General features: G+C 37.7%; 1 protein-coding gene across 3 annotated transcripts in view; it reads right to left on the reverse strand.

Annotated features, from left to right (window-relative positions):
• The window catches only part of mdga1 (MAM domain containing glycosylphosphatidylinositol anchor 1), a 212,743-nt gene that overhangs the window by 66,830 nt on the left and 130,924 nt on the right, over nt 1-14,989 (reverse strand). For all 3 annotated transcript variants that reach the window (XR_013325792.1, XR_013325790.1, XR_013325791.1), the window contains exon 23: nt 7,056-7,224. The gene's annotated coding sequence lies outside the window, so the exon portion shown is untranslated. The remainder of the gene's footprint in view (nt 1-7,055; nt 7,225-14,989) is intronic.

Here is a 14,989-nt window from a genome sequence, read left to right on the forward strand (position 1 = left end):
ATAGTCAACAAAAACATTTGTCTTGACCATGGGTAAAAAGAGATTTGGTGCAAGTACCACATCATTTACCATTAAATATAATGGCAAATGGTACTAATAAATATAATATTTCAATGCAACTTCCTTCCAAGCAATTGTAATTCATTGACAGTCAATCTATAAAGTCATTGCAGACAATGTAACTGCCTATTCTCCCTTTAGATCTTATTATTTGCATATATAGTCCGCATAACATACTCTATTCTTCAACCTTTGTTCTATTATTGACGCATGGTTAGCAATCTATCTATTACAGTATGGATATTCTTGAAATAAATTCTGTTCATTGAAACAATTGCAAAAGAAAATTCTTATAATCCAAACCCGTATCAGCCAATAGCAGCAAATATAATATGCCAAATTTTGGCAGTCTTAAGCCACTGAAAACGCAATGTGATTAATGTGATTACATTTTTTTTCTAAATTTTTTCGAATGATTTGCGAGGGCTTGCTCTGTTGTACCTTCCCCAGTTTGCATTAGCAGTATTTCATCAGTGACCTTCCAAAGCTCTTTTGACTCATGCCTTGGGGATGAAAAATTCACTTTTGAGAAATGGCTTCGCCCTTCACCTTGGCTTAAAGGTGAACATTCAGCTAGAGAGACATGCTTGTTTTTACTACGTTTGTCTACACTGTTTTGACAGATGATTCTTAAGGATGATGATTGCACTACACACCGTGGAGTAACAGCTCTGACAATGACAAAGCCATTACCATTAACCTGACCTCCAATGGACTACAATGAACCTTCTATAGCCTTGCTTCCAAGAACTCATTTTCTATAAAAGAAATGATTTAGTCTGACTGACGGATCACTCATCTCTTCCCAGTGTGCCGATGTGGAAGATTGTCACAATGCCTGTTACAAAGGCGACCGGTCTCTGACCTTGGATTAATGTCAACAATCATTGATTCAAATAAACATACCGATGAAGATGACACTTTTCATCATTTTGAAGGGATAAAAAAAAAACAGAAATCGCTAACCCAGTACAACATAAGCTAGTCTGTCTGAAATCAGAAGAGTGCCACACTAGAAACTTCATCTAATCCCCTACTATTACACCCACAATCCTGATAATAACAGTTAAATCCTATTATGTATGGCGTCTTTATCAAGCAGAGAGTTTATAGTGATTTAAAAAATGGAGTGCGCCAATAAAGAATTAAGGAATGAAGCAGAATTCCCCAGCTAAGGATGGTCAGTGTTTCTGGAAACTGCATAAAAGTGATCTTCCACACTCAGTTATTCAACTGCATGGGTTGAAGCCCAAGTAATTAGCCTCTGCCCCACAAAAAAGATATGTATGATTGGACTGATGCTTCTCAGTAAGTGTTAACTGGCAGTGAAACCTCCACTTAGGATGTCAAGAGGCTGTTTGCTTTTTATTTTTTTTTTGCCAGAGCTGTCACCACCGATGAGCCGTGGGTTGTGGCAACAAAAGTGGAGTGAAAGCGATGATAATACGCTGTCAGTCAACTCTTTCTTAAAGTATGTCATATGAAGCCCATGGGAATATCAACATGCTCACAAACAGTCCAGATGCTCTAACTTGCAGTACAGATTGAAATGAGATCAGGAAAAATACTGATGTATTACTGGTTAGCGTTGTCATTCATTCAGAACCCAAAATGGATGTTAATACATACCAAGATAAGCCTAACATGTCATCGGCTCAATCATTGTGGGTTGATCTAGTGGTGAGGGCCAGATTAGAGAGACATTATGTATTTTTTGCAAGAATTAAGCAGCATAAGACCTTTAAAAATAGCAGACAAATGAAAAAAAAGACTAGCATGCCACCTTTTTTTTAAAAAATAAAGTGTTCATTGAAATTTAAAACTATTTTGCACGTAAGAGCCACCGTAATTAAAGACAAAGGACAGGGAAGTCCACCTGGATTCATCCTTTTTAATCCATTTGTGCCCCTCCCAAAAAAAATGCGGCTTACATCAAACACAATCATTTTTATCATTTGGTTTTCTTATCTCCTAGTCGTAATCCAGGATGAAATTTGGGCACACGCCAGTAGCATGCCAGAAAAGAAAAAAAAAAACGGTGTCACCTGTTCTCTAATCCTCGACAGCCGAGAATATTAAATGTTAATCCCCACAAACGGTGACAATAACGGGGGGAAAAAAGGATATAAGAAGAGTGAAGAATATTAGAGGAAAATGACTCTGATCGGGCATTTAATAAAAAAAATGCATGCATAGTTGCATCGTTCTACTGTTCCTCGACCCCATCCTGCACAAGACTAAATTTATTAGCTCCCTTTTTGACTTTGTATTAACTGAAAATGTCTAAGATTATAATTGGTCCTGCGTCATGAGTTTTTCACATCCATAGCAATTCTGTATGCATTCAACAGCTGTTTTACAATGAAATGCAAAAAAAGGCGGTAGCAAGGAACAAGTTGTTTAAGTTTGTAGCAATTTTCATTATCACTGAATTGTTTGATTTGACTTGGATAGAAATTACTGGAATGAGTAAGGAATTGACAAAGAATTTGACATAATAGATGAATGTGAACATTTTTATGCAGGCAAAAGAAGACAAGGGATAAGAAGAAGTAAGGCCCGCCTCTAACTGTGTAGGAGTAAAAAAGCAGCTCAGGATTGGGACAAACATGGCTGATCAAGGCTTAGCTAAGCGAAGAAGCGTACAAGCGGCTGCAAGACAAAGACCAGTTGTCTACTGAGTGACTTGTTGCTGAGCAAAAACATCAGAAATAGAAAAGAAGAAAGACAGAACAATTGCACGACGTACAGAACTCTGTTAATTCTACAGAGACAACGCTGATTTAGTTCAATCTACAATGGTGACTTGAGGAACAAGTCATTTACGATTTACATGAAGATAAAATAAATGTGCATGTGGTATATTTCAAGGAAATATATACATTCAGCTTTGGCTAAGATGTATTTTTGGCTTGATGCTAAAAGGCAACAAAACACAGACTGGTTAAAGAAAAGCATCAATGTTGCCTGTTATTTCATCATAAAAACTGTGGCAACAAATGTAGGCAGATGATGCCTTTGTTGTTAAATCCAAATCCAAATGGTTCAAATCCCAATTGGACCCCCTAACCTGAGTTTCAAATTCTTATTATTAACAGTAACTTGGGTTCAAAATCTCAGTTTGTGTCCCTAGTTTGAAACCCCACTTTAGTTTGAAACCCTTACTGGAAATCCACACCCTGGTTTGAAACCAAACCCTAAACCGTATTTTCCTAAACCCAACTTTCTGTCTGGAAGGTACGATACATTTTTAGAGGATGCAAACGCTGACAGAAATGTTCCCAATAGAGATTCAAACCAGTACCGCCCTAAAACGAGGTGGACATGCTAACTTCACGCCCCAAAAATGTGGGGTTGCGGCTGTCTATTCGCTTCTAAACAGCATATTACCGCCGAGGCCATTATCCTGTTTGTAACTGTCTCACACAACACTCAATCGCCTTAATTAGAATGCGCGACTTGCTGGTTGATTCTAGACTCACTGATCCATTCAAGCCTAAAGGGGAGCAAATTGTGATTAGTTGCTAATAGACACTTTTGCACCATTAACCCGAATAAATCAACATAAACAAGGCTCTTTGTGTAAAAACGATTATGTTCCCAGGATTTTTTTATAAATTTTCTTTCCTTCTCCCTTTGTTTCACATTACCGTGCAGAATGATAAATATGTGAGAGAATTATGAATTGGTGCGACAAGCGATAATACTGCGAGGAATGTTAACCAACACCATTGTCTGGGTAATTTCCCTTTTTTTTGGGTTACGCTCTCCTAGCTTATATACGTAAAGATTGGACAGGAATGCATCCCGGACTTTAGTTCCCATCATCCGCTCTGACGATGTGAATATGTTATGTAGTCATCCTTCAGTTCACCTGGGCGCCGCTACATCTGCCTTTTTAATTGCCTGCGTTTCACTCCCTGCAGTGAAATTCAACACCTCATTAAAAGCTTCAGCGGTACCTGAATCATTCACTGAGAACAGGCAATTAAAGAGGCGTTGGCATGGAGCGCTGTTGGCTGATGTATCGATTGACTTGCTGTGCTTGGATGACTATCTGTCTCACATCCATTTTCTTTTTTGTGGTATTTCTATATGATGATAAATAATGCACTCGTGAGAGGGCGTCATTGTTTGCTTTTCTGAGTTAAGACAGCAATTAAGACCCCTTAGTTATATAACAGATACTAAATGAAAATGCTATCCTACCTTTTCTGGATTTGTTTCTTTCATGCTTGAACTGTTTAAAGTGTAAAGGTAATAGAAATATATAATGAGACTCCACCGGCTGCCAGAATTTTCCTGTAAATATGTATCAAATATAATAGCATCCAATTCAAGATGTTTTTAAGGTAATTCTGAGTTATTGAAGATGCCATTGAAGATTTGGGTTCTTAATTGAGTTGTGTGTCATAGTTTTCATCTTTGATTCCATTCCACGTGTTTAAAATGATAGAAAATAACTTGAGAAAAGCCATTGATGTTCTTTAATGCTTCACAGCTTGAGGAGCGTTTCGGAGAGTTCAAGACATTTGCGCGAACTGGGTTTGTTTAAAGATGAATTGCCGTCACATTTGAGTAGGATCTGAAACGGCATCAGTCTCAAAGATACTGTACGTGTTTTGCCTGAGAAATTGCCGATCGTTTAGATTATTAGCAGCGGTGTGAAAATTGAACGGATAGATCATCCATGGATGGCTCTTAGACCTCTGAAAATAAGTTGTCTGGCTTCCATAAGCTGTCCGGTGAACAGCTAGGGACGTAATAAATTAGCGATTTTCTAAGTGAATTAAATTAGCAATGGAACATAATTTTGGCACTCCAATTGGCTTTGAAATGTATTCCTCTCTGACTTTTGGGGTGTATTTTCTGAGGATCTGTGCACCAATGATACAACACGAAACCCATTGTAAAGCTCCATAACAAAATAAATAGCCACAGCCTGAAAAACTGTGCTACTATGTTCTTGTTTGCTGTGACTAAAGCACAGCGCTTAATTTGAGCAGCACTCCAGCAAAGATGATTAATGGAATACGTATGCACTCTGATTGGTTCTCACGGGTGATTTAAAGGTATAATAATCCTTTACAATATTGCTCTGTGGTTTGCAGACCATTAAAATAACAGCCAGTGTGTCAGAGGAACACAAACAGTTCATTTAAAAGAGATTGCTGGCCAAGTGTTGGAACTCCAAGGCGGGCACTGGGGAGTCGCTGCTAAGGTGTCACTTCTTTCACTGTATATACGTACATGGAAGATGAATGGGAAGCATTTACTGTGGCCCATATCTCAACCGCCAAGGATAATTCACTTTCATGCATACCACTTAATCTACTGCGCCTAGAAACATTTGCATTGCAAATGAAAATACTTCACTTTGACAATTGTTTTAGTATGCAAAAAACAGAGTGTTTCCGTCATCAAAAGCTGAGCGAGGGAAATGTTTACGGCTAGCGTTTAAAATATATAAAAGAAGTAGCTAATTTTGTCTTTCGGTCTGGCATTGTTTACACATTTAGAAATAACCTTGTTGGAAAACAGTCCATCTAAAAATAGGACCACAGATTTTTACTAAGCTACTTATTATGATATACAAACCAGACAATTTTAGCTCAATCTTTCTAGCACCATTTTAGCAGCGGAATCTTGAATTCAATTACCACATATATTTTTCATCAGCTTTTGAGTTAACAGTGCATATTTTGAGACAAAACTACATTAACTCTGGTCAAAACTTCGGAGAATTTTAAACGGATGTTTCAATACTTTGTTCGTTTCAAACTAGGAATAAAGCAAAGGTTCTAAATAGGGCTCATTATTTTTTTCCACCATAGATTGGATGATATTTCTCTAGAGTGCACAGACATCGGAAGCATCATGTAGATTCTCAAGCTCGGCTGCCGTTGTAATTGCTTCATTTATCACAATTTTATTGTCAAAGGAACCTAACTACAAGTCGTGCAATCGATGCATGCAGCAATCCAGGCTTTAATCACTTTCATTTGCGCACACCATCTTTTCTCGCACCTGACAACACAAGCAAAATGGATGTGTTGATTTTGACATGCGCAATGACAATTAAAAAAAAAAAGCCTGCAGCAGGTTTGGCTCTGTATGTTTTGTTTCTGCATCGGTGATTTCCAACTGTCAATATTAGTCTCCATTAGCTTTCTGCATAGGTCTTGATAGCAACTGTGTTTGCAATAGACTCATATTGTCCAAACAAGATTAAATATGTATGCAAAAGAAGGACTTTTTAACAGGGAACATTGTTGTAGTAATCATGGTGAGAGAGGGCTATGACAATTTAAATTTGAGAAAAAAGTTTGAAGCTGTGTTATGCTTGCTTTTTGGTGTTTTCTCTGACACAATGTGTACTTGAGGGGGTTATTGTTAGTTGTTTGGAAACAAAAGTACTTTCATTAGAAGCAAATAGAGGAAAATAAGCAGCCTATCCAAGTTGACATTGGGTGAAAGGAAAACAACAATCTAGACTGGTTGCCAGTCAGCCATTCGGCACACTGAAACAAACGGACATTGGCACTCGCAATCATTCTGGCATCAGCGGGAATCGAGCCCACGTTTGCCCACACCAAAGTCAGGCAAGTCAACCCCTACACCATCAGGCGGCTTGAGTTTAGATTTCTTTACGATTAAGTGCTCAACAAAATGACACATTATCAATTTATATACATATTTATATCTAAAGTTCATGTGTCACTATTTATTTATGTCTACAGTGTCTTTTTCTGTGTCTGTATTCTCACCTTGCTACTACGACAATGAATTTCTCAAGTACGGGATGAGTAATCTAAAAATCTATCTAATTTGATGGTCATTTTTCATGCAGAAAATGTTGAAATCTGCAAAAACCTAAAATAAATCGATCCACTCAATCTTAAACTAAACATCTATACGGCAATTGAATAGTGTATAATTTGCCAACAGCCATACTGGTCAGAATATTTACAGCCACCCCGGGAATTACATAATACCTTGCAGTGTGAGGAGAGACTTCATGCCGAAACCGGTGTCTTGTTCATCACTAAAATGAGGATGGAAAGGTCAAATAGATTCCCCGGAGAACTCGCAGGTGTCATAGTGAACTTCATTTGAGCCTCATACGATGCTTCATGGCCATCACATGTGCAGGTTGCACCTCTCCTATGACAAAAAGCAGACATTCAGAATTAGTATCACTTTGGTGCTCCCAGGTAAGTGTGTATAATTGAAGATACACACAACAAAAGGACAACATTGCAGGGAAAGATTGTCTCTAGGCTAAAGCGTCTAAAAGTGTGCCATATAATTTATCTAACACAGAGTGTCCAAACTACTGCAGCCTACTGTACATTTTGACAGTATCTCTGCACAATTGGCTTGAGTTCAGTCTACTTTGTTGGACTTCTTGAACACTAGATGAGATGAGGCAATTAAGCAAGGCACATCCAGTGCACATTTGGAAGAAAAATGAAGGAAACTAGCTTCATTGCAAACGAACAAGCTTCTACATGTTTGTTTGTGCAATCTCACACATGGATTGTGACTAAAGTCGTCACACTGGCGACTTTATTTCTTGTATTTGAATCTGCAAGTTTATGAACCGACAGCGAATTAAAGTGTTACTGTAACAGTTTGATAGAGTCGTCCGAATGTGAGCTTATAACTCAACGGACGGTCCAATTTCCAAAAGTTGCAAGGCAAGCAGGCGTGACAAGAATCAAGGAGCACGTCAATAAGGCAGCTCTCGGAAAAGTAATGGCTGTCTGTGCTCATTTTGAAGGTGACTTTGTTTTACTAATGGCCGTCACAAGGCCCTGCGTTGAAACTTGAATTGATTTGCACTCACATTTTTTCCCTCTTGCTCTTAAGAGCCATGCATCAGTTGGTGGTGCGCTTACGCCAACGCCAAGGTCATTTTCAACGCAAGAATGATGGAGTCTGACATTAAACCAGTTGCCTGCAAATGGGCAGATGCTTTGCTCTGGAAAGTGGCCTGCCAAGTGTCTGCTTTTATCACCTCGCGGGGCTCTATTGAGAGGAGTTGGCAGACTTGCGCGGGGAAAGCCCCCCCTCGCATTTAGTCGGTGCTCACGCGCTCTTCTGCATGATTATTTAGCGCACAATGGACACTTGGAGCAGGACAAGTCTATTAAGCACTCAACCTCAAAGGTGCAAGCGTGGACTGCATATCACACAGCTGCTACAACATGGTGTATCCAATTCTTAGTGAACATATGGGTTGTTTCGATTTTATTCCTCTACTACTAACATAAGATTGCCCACACGGACCTGATCTCATAACATTTACAACGCCATTGTATTATAGTTTTTTAAAAAGTCACATTAAAGCAATTGTAGAATCAGTTTTTTTGCTGTAATTTCTTTGAAAAGTTTTTTTAAATTTAACTTTAGGCATTAAGGTGGTTAATAGATCATGTGATGATTTGACTTTAGAAAGTCCAAATCATGAACAGAAGATGGCTGTATGGTTTGTTTAAAGAAATGTATCAATTGGAACAGTGAAAAGAATCTAGATCAAACAATATTAAAAAAATATATATATATTTTTTGGGACAAACAAAAAAGATGATTTTTTTTTCGGGCCAGACTGTCCTGCCCTAGATTGTAAATTACCACTGCAGTTAAACATTGACGTTAAAACGAGACTTAAATGATGATGATTAAAAAAAAGTTAAAAAGTTTACCCTTCTAAAACATTAACCAGAACTGATAATGACAATTCCAAGACAGGAAACGGCCCATTTTGATTTCCTGGGAAACAAATACATAAGAAAATCACGCAAGTGTTCTTAAGCAATTGACTGGGGAGTCTACAAGTGTTACTTTTACTTCACTTTGAGAGTCACTGTATGACCTTTTAACATTTTATTTTAGCCACACCTTTTTTTTCCACTTCTCCCCCTTAAAATACTTTCGTTTTGCCTTCTTTTTCTGTGCCAGCATGTGATAGGTGACCTCCTTTGTTTCACTCCAGCAGAAGGTAGCTTCACTCAGAGGAGGCACAAAAGCAGACATAATGAGAGCTGACTTTTGGAGGTCGGGAAGCGCTCAAGTCTCTGTTATCAACTGCTTTCTGTTTTGTCAGTGGTTGAGCAAAAGAGGCAAAAGATTCCTTTATCTGCTGTCTGGCCAGTTGGAACATATAGTAAAATACCTAAAATATCCGGAAGCTTTGCTACAATGTTGACGAAAGCAAGAAAGGAGAAACAAAGGAAATGTTTTTGGGTCAGATTATATTATATTTTTAAAAATATAAATATTGCTACTAAAATACAAAAAAAATATCAGCGTTTCCGTGATGTACTGCAAAAACTGCAGAAAATGGGGGAATACTGAAGTAACCATAATTATGATATATATAATTTTTCACAATAAGGATCCAGCTTTTTTTCTAATGCTTGATCCAATTGCTAAAATATTACAAATGTAATTAAAAAAATTTAAGCCAATTTTTGAGACCTCCACATGGACTTATTGGTGCCAGGTTGCCAGTAAGTTACGAGATAAACAGTAGAGGGCGGCCATTAGTCTGTACTAGCACACATGCAAATAATATGATTTCATCATTAAAAAAAAAACACAGAAAGTGCATTCTTTATAAGAGAACAAACAGTAATAAGAAAACCAAAGTCCTTTACGATCCAAATAAAGTGAATGACCTGCTGAGGCCACTTCATATATTGCCCTAACTCTATTTGTGAAGGCAATAGCAGGGCAGTTGGGGGAAAAATAACTTGGGTGAGACCAAAGACCTGCCGTGAACTCAATAAGGTTGAGGTAAGACCGTTATTATTAAAGAGGCAGCCCAGTTATACTTGGACTAGGCAAAGCCAATCATAACCAACTCATCTCATCACGTGTGTGTTTGTGGTCATCCTGGGGCTAAACTGATTGACTGTGACGTTGGTTCATAACCCATGTCCAATCTAAATTATTCGCTTTTGTTGCATGAGTGGGTCCAACTCTTAGGAACCGCTGTCATGTGATGCAGGGAATCTCACGTGGTGCTTTGTTTTTCGATTCATTTCGTCAAAAAATGATTTTCAGTGGAAACAAATTGACATCAAATTAACAGTTAGCGAAGCAACTTACCATTTTTAGGTTTATTTAAATAATTTAAGGGTTTTTTTAAGAGTAGAATCTTGGCGACGACCATTAATTTGGTTTTAATTTGTTTATATTTGACCAAGTGTGGTCAAAGAAAGAATGACAATCATTTCAATGGAACCCAAAGTTAGCATTTGTAAAAATGTGATCGATTATTTAATCGAAAGGACAATATATTCATTATTATTCGATATAAACATTTGTTGTGATGTTAAAAATATATAAATTACTTGATAGCTATGGACAAAAATAATTCTGGTACGAAATTGTTTCTGAAATCAGTATTTATTTCATTGTCTTTTTTTAAAAAATGCTTTGAGAGGGATGAAAGGAAACTGGATCATGACATTCAGGTTTGTCATTGAACAATGGCGATATATTACATAGACCTGTCTTTTCTTGCCAAGTTTAACTTTAAAAGTCCTTCACTCCTTTGTGACCACTTCTGTCCAAGTTGGCCAAAAGTCCAATTTGATGTTTTACTGCCTGTTTTATTTATTTATTTTGAGCAGGTCACCAAGCAAACATAAATCTGGCAACCGGACCCCTTCCCTTGCTTTTTTTCCCTCCCCTTTCTCACTTTTTCTTTAATCCCTGCAGGACTTTTTCCACCACTTTGTTTGTCTTCATCTTTCACCACAATGCTCCTGCTAAAGGAGTCTGGTGCAGTGGCTAATTGCCAACTCGGCGTGGAACGATGCAAAAATATCAAAGAAAACCATTCCTGGTGTGGAAAAAGGACAATGTCGGCTTGCGTGTGTGTGTGTGTCAAAAAAAGTCTTTCATATTGCTGTGTGTGGAATTGTTATTCAAAGCTTCTCTTCCTTTCAAGGCATGTTGAATTATGTAGCGGCTGCAGCATGTGACGTAGATCAGCCTTCTGATTGATAAAAAGTGACTTTGACTGTTACCTTGCCTACGAGAGCTTCTGTGAAAACTTCGGAAGAAATGTACTCCGAGAGGTCTCTTTTCAGTCTCAAAGACATGACATGATAAAGGTCCCTACCTATAGTATTGGGGGCCACATTGACTTTAAAAATTTGACAGATGGGCCGGGTCAACACAAGATACGATACATATAAAAAAGTGCATCCGTTAACAGTACATATGAAACATAAACAGAGAAAAAGGACTAATGTATTAACATACTCATCACTCATCATTAAAGTATAAAGTATTCAACGTCATGATTCTTCTTGCTAGACCCCGAGTATCCTCCAGCTCAGATCACTAAGACAAGGATTTTATTTCCAATACCTATTTTCCCCTCAAATCTCTGTTCACAGTACAACTCAGCAAACATCTCCGGATATCTAAACTCTCTCTCTTTCATCATCAGTGTGCTGCCGTGTAAATGTGAGCATTTTCAAAACAGGCACATCTATAGCAGCCTATGTCTTGCGCAGCTGGATTCTACTAATGATGGTGGTGTGTGATAAGTGCGGTGTGAGAGGGGGAAAAAATCTGTCGCAAGGCAGACATATGGCTGCAGAATGGCTTTTGATTTAAAAGGAATTGCGAGTGGTCAAGTGGCAACAAGCTTTCAATTTAGACTCATTTGGAAAGAAATACGCTTGGATTTTCTCCTCCTTTCATCAATGATTTTACTACAGGATGAAGGTTGGCCTTAGCAATAAGTCTTGCAATTCATTTAAACTGCCCTAATATAGAAAATAGCAAATCGGGAATGAAAGGTAAACTAAATATAGATACTACTCATATTAAGTACAGATTACTAATCACTCCAAGTAAAATAACATTGTGTACTTGAGTACCCTTCCACCCTTGATCATGTCAGAAAAAAATGTTTTTAATAATTGTGACAGAAAACAGAAGGGTGTTAAAAAAAACTACAAATGTACAGTGAAATCATTGTGGACTTTTTATAAATGTAATCTGCATTTAGATGAAACTATGCCATCCCTGGTGTGCTTTTGCTCTCCCTGATTACACATAACCTTGTTTTATTTTCTTTTTGTGCTCAGAAGTGGTTTTGTGAGCCGAGATGGGCACAAAGAAGATTAAGTGCTAAACACATTAGGAATTCCGAAATTAATGTGCTATTGAAACATAATCATTGTTGGGTCATCTTTTCTGTCACATGTATGCTATAATAAATACAGAGGTTGTCTTGTATTTCAATACCCTTGCATAACATGTTTTAAATGGTAAAAGTCCTTATCCAAAGTTTCTTTTCAGTGCAAAAGTACTACAAACAATGATGTTTTGATGACATGGTAGCTGCTGAAACATTTTTAAATGTTTCTACTATATCATCAAAACATAGTGTATTCAAATACTGTACATGTACATTATTTTTCGGACTATGAGTCACACCTCAACATAAATACACAATGAGTTGCATTTTTGGCAGGCTAATTTTGTATTTTATTAAATAAGTGTAGTTTTTAGATAACTATAGAATAAAATAACATTATATAACAGGCTATGGTTTGCCAGAGAGGAAAAAATATATACTATAAGTGGCACTTGAGTATTAGTCACAATAAAAAAATCTGGAAAACACAGTATTGTGCTATATAGAATTGAATTATTGAATTATAGATTTTTTTTCCCAATGCAAGCACAGTGAACATTGGCATCTGCCAATCGTGTAAAACACACATAACCAGTCAAACACTCACTCACACACACTAATAGCAAGAACCTAAAAGTGCCAATTAGGTAATTAAAGTAAGAATAACAAGTAGTGTGTTCTCCAAAAAATCTTTTAGGCCTGACAAGTTCACATAACCACCTTTTGGTTCAGACGAGATGGACAGCTAAACTTTGATGGTAATAATACACTGCCAACTATTGATTTGGGGCTGGCGTCAAATTGTACCGTTGAGGATAGGAGTTGTCAAAGTGGGGCTTGATGGTAAAATTTCCATCATGCTGGAAATCCAAAATGTTATGTCTCTTTTTGTCTGGAGTTTATCGACTCATGACCTTTTTTATAGTCCTCCGCTAAGGCAAAAGAAACCGGTTACGAATTTGATTTGAGTCATGACAAAATCACAAATAGGACTCGCTCAATGAAGACAACTGAAAATGAAGCAAAATTTGACAATGGCCGTTGCACGATGTCTTATTGCTTGGTCGTACATATACTTTTAAGTTTTAGTGTTTTACTTCCATGTATGGTAAATCAGACGTGTGGGATATAAGCAAAGTTGGCAATCATTTGAACGGAGTTCACATTTAAAATGGATTGAAACCATATCACTGTAAATTCGCTCAGTTTATTAGGCGGTAGACTAATAAAGAAAAGTTGGCATGTGAGAGAAACATATGCCAACAATGAAATGGTAAAATCCAAATGAGACCACAATCTAAAAAGATGAATAGCTAGTTGGTGGATAGTTCTTATTTGGCCAGTTCGTTGCAATAAAATTCTTCCTCGCTTGCACTTTTTACACACGTCGAGCAGCACCTTTCTTCACATTTTGGTATTTTTTTCATACTTTTTCTCTCTGTGTCTCATATTCTCTCTCTCGGCCTGTAGTTGTCCATCAGCGAGACGAGAGCCAGACACGTGGCTATCCTGGGAGGGTTAGACAGTGTCTGACAGCTCAGTGCTTGTTATCCAGGCCAGATATAGTGGCCACATGTTCAATTGCAGCCACAAGATGGTCCAAAATTTCATACAAACAGCTGGCGCTTTCATCAGGACACAAATGTTTTTGTCGGATTGAAACATTCCGACACTCGTTTACTCTTCTTACTTTTGATAAAATGGCAAGGCTATTCATTAAGTTCTGTGATCACTACGGTGAATCTTCTTTTGTTTTTTTTCTGTCATTCATTTTCCTCACAAGGGTCTTGGGGGTGCTGGAGGCTATCCCAGCCAACAAGGAGCACCCTGAATCGGTGGTCAGCCAATCACACTCATACGTAGGGGCAATTTAGATAGTTTGTTAATATAAACATTTCTCAAAGAGTCGGGCAATATGACTGCTACCATTTGCTGCCAACCCTCTCAGTCCAAATGGATTGGAAGCTTAGTTCCGTCAATGGCCGCCAATGACTTTAATGAGTGCCCTGTAAAGGTTTAAGTGGACACCTATTAATTCAGATGGTTTCATTTGACTTCTTCGAATATTTTTCCACACTTAAGCTGTTTTGACAGCACTAGCTGCCCTTGCAAGACTTTTGCTCACAGGAGTGAAAGCATGCAATAAAGAATAGAGCGACTAGATGAGTGGGAGAATAGGACAGAGAGCAATAGCTGCAACATTAAGAAATAGCCTCAAAACTGCATGTGACAATGGCCGAGATTGCACTAGAGCACAATTCAACAAAAGATAAAGTGGCCATTTGAGAGGAAGTGTTGGGGAATTGAAGTTCCCCAATTGGGAGAGAGGAATGCCTGAGTTCTATGTATTATGTATCAATAGTACTGCATACTATTGCCACATTCAAGCATGTGAGTGCAGAAAGTGCAAAGAATAAATGGGCTTAAATGCGTGACGCCAGTGCTTTACAGCGCCGAAGTATCTGAAAGGAAATGGAGTGGAGTTTTTACCATGTGAATATAACATTGGCATTTTAAATCATGGATTATCATGACGTATCGGATAGAGGAAGGTAAATCAATGTCATACAATTAGAGCTGTTTTGATACATGATGGAATTCAATTAAAAATATTTCTTGGTGTGTTTTTCTCTTAATGTATTTTACTTTGTTAGTCCAAAAGAATGTACGGATCTAATTGTAATGCAAAGGTGAAAAGATGTCTGCCCTCGAGTGTTACATTTATTTTTAAATGTCAAGCTAAATATATTTTTGTAGCTA

The sequence above is a fragment of the Stigmatopora nigra genome, chromosome 3, assembly GCF_051989575.1.
Source record: "Stigmatopora nigra isolate UIUO_SnigA chromosome 3, RoL_Snig_1.1, whole genome shotgun sequence".
Lineage (NCBI taxonomy): Eukaryota > Metazoa > Chordata > Actinopteri > Syngnathiformes > Syngnathidae > Stigmatopora > Stigmatopora nigra.